This window comes from Corylus avellana, chromosome ca3 (assembly GCF_901000735.1).
Source record: "Corylus avellana chromosome ca3, CavTom2PMs-1.0".
Classification (NCBI taxonomy): domain Eukaryota; kingdom Viridiplantae; phylum Streptophyta; class Magnoliopsida; order Fagales; family Betulaceae; genus Corylus; species Corylus avellana.
Window position 1 is genome coordinate 537378 of NC_081543.1, and position 8182 is coordinate 545559.

Sequence of the window (8182 nt, forward strand, 5' to 3'; positions counted from 1 at the left end):
AAAAAAAAAAAAAAAAAAGCTTTGGCCAACTAGTGGAAGATATTTTCGTTATGGTTGAATTTATTCCTAATTGGCAGATTTCCCATGTAAGTAGGGAAGCAAATAAGGCGGCCCATGGTTTAGCTAGGGCGGCAATTAGACAGGTCTTTGATACTACTTGGTGAGAGGATTATCCATCATCTGTCAGTGACATTGTTAGCCTTATTAAAAAATATTTTGGGCCTTAAAAGAATTTTTTTTGGGCCTTAAAAATCTGGGGTTTTAGGCGTCGGCCTAACTCGCCTAGCGGTTGGGCCAGCCCTGTCTCTGTCTCATTCTTCCGCTCTCAATATATTCAACAATATATTTAACACATAACAATAATACGAGGGACACTTGTATTTGAATTTGATTCAAGTGAAAGGTTTTCACTTTGGGGGTTAATAGGTTGATGCATGAAGCAAGAGAGGTTGGTTAACAGGAAAGGAAAGATGCAAAGACAATAGCAAAAGCTAAGCGAGGAAGATGAACATGGTCCAGCAAACCTCCGGAGAAGTTTCTTTGTTTTACTGCTGCAAACTCTGTTCCAAGTAAAGCAGTAATAGATGCACAACAGTTTATGGCTCCTTTCCTCCTCTGTTTTGGGTCGCCAAAATAGAGCCTATTTTCATGCACAAAACAGGACTTAACAGAAGAATTCCACCACTGTAGTACTCTTTCTCAGCTTTTTCCTTTCATTTTCTCCAAAGCCAATAAAGAAGCATATAATCCCTGAATAGTTTAAAACTAGCTCGAAAAATAGTTTAAAACACCAAATAGGTGGGAAAAAAAAAAAAAAAAAAAAATTCATACAAAAGTTGTATATAGGAAGACAACATACAAAATTCATCAAATTGATTGACCATCTTTAACTACAACTATTTCAGACGAATCACCAAATAGGTGGGGAAAAAAAATGCACAAGAAAAACTGCAGAAATTTATGTAAAATATAAAATAAGGAAGAATAGTGGAAGCAAAAAGAGAGAAAAAAAAATAAAAATAAAAATAAACCTTTGTATTAGACGCCTATGCCTACCACTAAAAAGGGCTAGATTCACCAATAAAAAAGGCCATTATGCTCTAATTCAATTTGGTTGGTTGAATTACACTAGAAACCATCTTATTATAGGGGAAATAGGATAATAAGAGTGAATATGTATAGGGTAATCAATCAAATTTAAATGGTAAATTTTAATAAGCTATAAACATAATATGAAAACATATATTCAAACAAAAACAAACAGAAACAGAAAAGTAGCTATATATCCTCTGAGGGTACTGAAGGTCGAATATGATTGGTGAACCTCAGCTTCCAATCCGAGAATGGGCCTGATAAACTAATGGTCGATTGTTTGGAAAAATGACTATTCTAACCTCTGATTAGATTTAGGATGTATTAACTTAGATTTAGTTCTAAGGGGAAGAAAAGGTGAGGCAAAAATCTCATTTTATAGCTGCTCGAACTCCTAATACCATAACATCCAGACACAAAAAAAAAGACCAATTTGTCATGCACAACCAAATTAGTTCTTGAGTAACAACAATTAAAACAGCCCACTTATAGTAAGACGAGAATCTATTAAAAAAGAAGAAGAGAGAATCTAACATCCAACTAATTAATCAGTTATACACGTCACAAGCTAGTCAGTTTACGAGATATGTCAATCAATGTGGGAAAAGATATTCCAAGAAGATACTAATACCAAGTTAGTAAAGTGAGTTTCAAATCAATTCTACCCAAAAAAAGAAAAAGAAAAATGCAGATGTTATATAAAGAAGCAATAGGCCTGATGGTTACATGTAAATGAGGAAATTTTATAACGAGGATATATAGAGTGCAAAAGTTTGAAAACCAAAAACATAATGAAACAAACAAGAATACATGTCCTTCTCCCGGCATCTTCCATGGTTGTATGCCACCAGAGTGACAACCCATAAATAACTTCCTTTAAGTCTGCCAATATGCTACAATTAATCAATTATTGCTAAATTGGGTTGGAAAAAAAAAAAAAAAATCAACTCAATCTATAAATTTGTCATGTATTTTTTAGCATGAGAAAAATACATACTTTATTAAGAAAAACGATAGTCTTAACTATCTTTCAACTATCTTAACATGTAAAAAGTACATGCTTTTATAATAAAATTTCCACAAACTCTGATAATACTATTAAAAAAAGAGTAAATTATTTATTATACTCTTATACTACTGTTATACAACTGAGATAACGTAGAAGTGAAAATCATCTATTAATAATTTTTTTTAATAGCGCTAATGCAAAGATTGATCTTTATGTATTTTCTTTGAAAAAAAATATTAAAAAAAATAATGATACTATTTAGTAAACTGTTATGTAACTACTATATAGCTTGATGACCTAATCAACCATTAGATTAGCCCTAGAAAGAAGAAGAAGAAAAAAAAAAAAAAAACTGCATCATCACGAGGTAGATTGCTTTTACAGCACTGCCAGCAAAAATTAGATAGAGAAAAGGGGGAACCCAGAGGTCGATATGCCCACATTCAACCTCCACTCCCAGTCCTGCAAACGCAAACATATCCAACCAAACGCAACCTACACAGACATGGAAGAGCATGTCTATCCAATACCCAGAAGAATCCCACCACTGTCGTTTATCTTAGCCTTTTTGTTTTTCTTTTGAACTAGATCGAAAAATAGTTCGAATTACACATTATAACTTGACCAAAAATTTCTTCCCAAATCAATGAATATAACAACAACCACAAACATGAAATTTAAAATTGACCATCTTCGACTACAATTATTTCACTGCAACCACCAAATAGATGAAAAAAATTGCATAAGGAGAAGGAACGCAAACAGCAAAAGGAGCTATAAAAATGGTAACCAAAAAGAAATTCCAATACATTTTTGCATGCCAATGTAATGTACGTCGGTTCTTCAAACCAATTGCCTCCAGATATTAGACTTACCTCATTAAATTCACTGGGATCTAGTTTGGCAGCAGAGCAGATTGATATATCATTTGATTGCCTTTTATAGACAAAATAAGTCCTTGTAACAAAAAACAACATATCCACTTTCCAATTTGTACAAACACAACAAGACTTTATCCCTCATTATATCTACAAGCAGGACTGAAACTTCCCTAAGACTTTTGAGCCGCATCGGAGAGAAGATCTTTGGTCGTCAGTCATGAAAAATTATCATTAACAAAGGAGAATTAGCGTGGCCCTTTTGAATTTGCATACATTCATCTGTGGGCATACATTTGCCCTTTTCAAGATTGCTTCATTACTCTACATCTGACCCTTTTGAGAAAACTGGGGAAAGCAGCTTCTCTAACTCCACCAAACTGAAACCCAGTAAACATATATATGATTAGGAGTAATGATAAAAGGAAAATTAATGTCAAACTTGATATAGCTTTTAAAATCATCGTTAAATTAAAATTTAATAATGATATATTACAAATCTAACGGTCATTTTAAAATGACACCGGAATTTTTTTAGGAGGATATGGGATATGATTTAGCATTACTCTATGACGTAAACACACTGCATCAAGCAATATGCAACAGAGTTCGACTTGCCCACATTCAACCTCCATTCCCAGTGCTGCACCAGCAAACGCAACCCACACAGATCGACACGGAAGAGCACGAGGACATACATATATAGTAAAACCACCAACATTAATGTTCGTCGTGTCGACTTATATTAACTACGCAGAAGAATTCCACCACTCACCACTGTACTGTAGTACTGTTTTTCTTTTTTGGTCTTTTTCCTCCAAAGCCAATAATTAAATAATCATCATATATCCCAGAATATCAAATGGACTCGAAAAAGAGTTCGAATTACACATTATAACTTTTACCAAAATTTTCTTCCCAAATCAATGAATATAATAACAACCACAAACATGAAATTTAATCACGGTCTCTATGAAGTAAAATGAACAAACGCAAACAGAGAAGGACCTATATATATATACATACCTCCGATCCGAGAGCGAAGCTTGAATGTGATCGGCGAACCTCTGTTTCCGATTCGAGAGCGGTTGAAGCGTCGACGTATAATTAAGGGCGAGAGTGAACCCCTCCATCTCCATGAGCGATCTATCCTCCATGCGGAGACTTCAAAAGCCTTCAGTTGACTTGAAAAGAAGACAAGTTTTACAAAAGTCTTGTTGAGCTATATATAATTAAAACGGAAGGGTAGTTACAGATGTCAGAATATCCTTTCATTTGGTCGGTACCACAGGTGGGCTTCTTGAATATCCAATATCCACTAACCTTTTTCAGGTTGGGCTACGATAACTCAATGTTGAAGACAGCCCACCGTACTATGATGGGCTCAACCCCACAAAATCAAACGCCTCTGGTCGTTTGATGATCCTGATTTAACTTTTTCTCTGATTTTTGAGGAAACCTTTTTTATAATTTGCTTCTTCTATTTTTGAACAATATATTTAAAGAGTCATTGCCTACTCATTGCGCCATCTCCTTTCAGAATGAAAACACTTTTATTAGATTCAACAGAAGGAAAATACAGGAACTAAATTCACGCTGCAATCGAAATGAAACACAACAAAAACCCAGAAAAATACACGCTGATCGACTTCAAAATCATACATAACAAACGCCAAACTATCAAGATTCGGTGTTTGTCTAATTTATAATTGGAGCTCCAAGAATCTGAATACACTGTTTGCGAGAGACTCCAATCATGAAGACCCTTTTTCCAGTTCCTCTCTTGCAATTCAGCTCATAAAATGTGATTCTATCTCCTTCACTTAGTTTCTTCTCTTTAGCAAAGCGGCTCCAGCCTCGAGTGAGATAAGTTTTCCCACCACTCCTACGACAACGCATTGGCCAGCGCTTCATTTGAACGTCGTAGACACTCACCCGTCTCACCGGATGACTTCCATTCGCTAGGGGGCAGAATCTGGCAGCTCGTGACTTCTTTAAATAAAGCCTGTAGCTTCGTATATCAGTTGGTGACAAAATCTTCTCAAACTCCTGTTCAGGCTCAGGCTCGTACTTGCTGTACATACATTTGGAACATACTTGTGTGTTTCCATGACCTTCACATGGAGATGGAGGCGATGCAGGATAAATCCCACTGGAGGCTGAATCTGAATCTCCTGCTGTTGCAGCCATGCCCGAATTCGAAGTTGAGCTCTCGCCTATAATTATCAAAGTGGAGGAAAAAGATCAATCTATAAAACGTCAAAACAAAGCACGTAAAAAATCTAAAAACGTTAACATAAACAATCAATAACACATCAAAAACAAAAGTTTGACAGATTCTATCTCACTGATTTCAATCATATATCAAGATATCTTTTAAAAAAAATTTGATGAAACCATGAAATTCATATAAATCTTACACAAAAATGGAACACTCTTCAATGTTTAATTCAATGTTTGATCAAAGCCATATATATAGATATAGATCCCATTCAAGGGGTGAATGGTCATTTTGCATATCCCATTACATTCAAGGGCTATCACCCCTTGTTATTGTTCATTATTCAAAGGAAGTGATTGTGACGTGTTATAAAGCTTCAGACTTGTTTGTGAGTAAATGATGTGGGACTGAGGACTCAATGGACCACACCCAGATCCTAACCGTTCAAACTGAGGGCTAGCTCCTTTGTGGGGACAAATGTGCTAAGCTTAAACGTGGCTTCGAATATGTTTTTTTTTTTTTTTTTTTGGTAATTTTTAGGGGGCGCATCAATTTCAAAGGCCAACTATCATATTATATGTAAACCCAAAAAAAAAAAAAAAAAAATCGCAAAAGAATTTGTAGAATTAAAAAAAACTTTTTACAAATTGGTCCAACTCCTAGGACCCAACTTCTAAAAAATGTGACATGTATTTCTTAGAATACGAGAAGCACTTCTTTTTTTTTTTCTTTTTTTTTCTTTTTTTTTGACAAAAACACTTCTTTTTTTTTAATAAACATCCAAAGTTTGAAGCAGTGATGGAAATTTAATAAACGTTTTTAGTTGAGGGGCCTAAATTATACATTCTTTTTAATAAACACTTTTTTAGTTGAGGGGCCTAAATTTTCCATGCTTTTTTAATAATATCATGGAAAAATATAAAAAGCCCCATCAACTAATAGCCATTTTAACAAACAAAAAAAATGCTCGATGAAGTTTAAAGTGTACTAAAATGAAAGGGTTAAATACATTATTAATACCAGAGTTTGTACATTTTTATTTTTTTTCCACCAGTAGTTTAAATACAATCATAAATGATACATGACTTACGGGAAAAGACCAACTTAGTACTTCCGTTAGGTTCCGTCACCCGTGTCATCACATAAAAATGCCACGTGTCCTAAAAAAATTAAAAATAAAATAATAAACAATATATATATATAAGGTTTTAGTTTGGGGGTGGTGGCTAGGCCACCCCATAAATTTTTAATTTTTTTTTTTAGGTTTTAGTTTTTTAATTAATTAGTTTTTTTAATATTTTTTAGGATATGTGGCATTCCTTTAGTTTAGGCTAAAGAAGGTACTTTTTTTTTTTTTTTTTTTTCAAACCGATTTTTTTAGTGTTAAAAGTACTTTTAGGTCTTTCAAACGCAATCCTAAACATGCTTTAAGTCAGGTACCGTTGACATTTATGATAGATTTTAAACCCCAGGTGAAAAAAAATAAAAATTTATAAACGCAGATATTAATATGGTATTTAACTCAAAATGATATATCAAACTACTAAAGTTATAGGACATTGACACTTTATAATTTAAGTCAACTACAGGATCTAATATTGCATTTATCACTATTTGTTATAACGTCAAAGCGATTTGTAATTTAGGCCAACTAGAATGACTAATTTTTTATTTATCCATTTTTTTTATTTAGTTTAGTTTTTATTTATCCCAAAGAAACTCCTGTTATCAAAGATTGAGAAGTGAAGGTAAAATCCAAAATAGGGCCAATAAATAAATAAATGTTTTGGAGTCCAAGTTTGGATGATGGCTTTTTTCGTCGCATGATAGTTTCAAGGTGAATGATCACGATGCGGTGTGCTTACTATATGTTAATTGGGTTTCAGTTTGGTGGAATTAGAGAAGAGTAATGCTAGAAAGATGTTTTTCTTGTATCATTTTAAATTTAATGTGATTTTTTAATATTACCATTGAATTTGAGATTATTTATTATTAAATTTTAATATATTAATAATTTTAACATCACATTTTAAAAGACAAGAGTCCTCACCTCAAAAAAAAGATAAAACGATACCGCTTCTCTCTCTTGTTTAGAGAGAGAAACTCTGGAAACCCTTAGGGTTTTTTCCTCAGCCGCCTCCTAGTGAGGTCTTTCTCTCCGCCTTGTGCGGGCTTCCCGGGGTGGAGGAAAAGGTTTTTCCTCCACTCCCCTCCCCTTCTTTGTTCCCTTTTTGCTGTATTTTTTGTTTGGGTTTCTTGTGTTTTGTTCTTTTTTTCTTGTGTAGATTCGAAGACCGCCGCTGCTCTTCTCTCCCGTCGTCGTTCATCCACCGTCCAACCCCTTGTGCCGTCCAGTCCCTCGTTTTTGGTCCTCGCCGTTCCGCCCGTCGCCCAGCCTGTTGTTGCTCAGCCTCTCGCCGCCCAGCCTCTCGCCGCCCAGCCTCTCGCCGTTCAGTCCATCCCTGTCGCCGTCCACTGCCTTGCGGAAGTTCCTGGTTGTGGATCTGGTTTTTGGGGGTTTAGATCGGGTTTTTTCAAAATCCGATCTACTCTTCCTCGCCGACCCATCCACCAATCGAGGCCTTCCACCATCCTCCCTGGCCTCCTAGCTTCCCTCTTCCGCCAGCCGATCCTCGATCAGTCCACTACTTGCCGGTGCCCGATCTGTTCTTCGGCAGGCTACCACCGCCCCTGCCCTTGTTTTTTGGTGTTCTTTGTGCTTGTTTTTGTTGTAATTTTATTTCTGTTTTACTGTAAATTTAGTTTTAGTTTGCTGTTTGTATTGTTTTTTGTGGGTTTTTATCTCCCTGCCATGACTTGGTTTGATTTTGAGGAGGAGATTGATGTTGGTGGTCGTCCTATGCCGGCTCATTTTTGATTTTCTGCAGTGCCTACTCTTCAACAGCCATTTAACAGTGGTTGTTGGTTTGCCCGCAAAGATTTCTTCACGGAGTTTCTTTGCAATTTGCACCGCCTTGTGCG

At 35.4% G+C, this 8182-nt stretch overlaps 1 long non-coding RNA gene across 1 annotated transcript; it reads right to left on the reverse strand.

Moving 5' to 3' along the window:
• Nucleotides 1-2854: 2854 nt before the first annotated feature.
• Nucleotides 2855-4185, reverse strand: LOC132175599 (uncharacterized). Its single transcript, XR_009439450.1, has 2 exons — nucleotides 4006-4185; nucleotides 2855-3359 (listed from the first exon to the last, which is right to left on the reverse strand). It is a non-coding gene; the product is annotated as an uncharacterized LOC132175599 (long non-coding RNA).
• Nucleotides 4186-8182: the final 3997 nt, after the last annotated feature.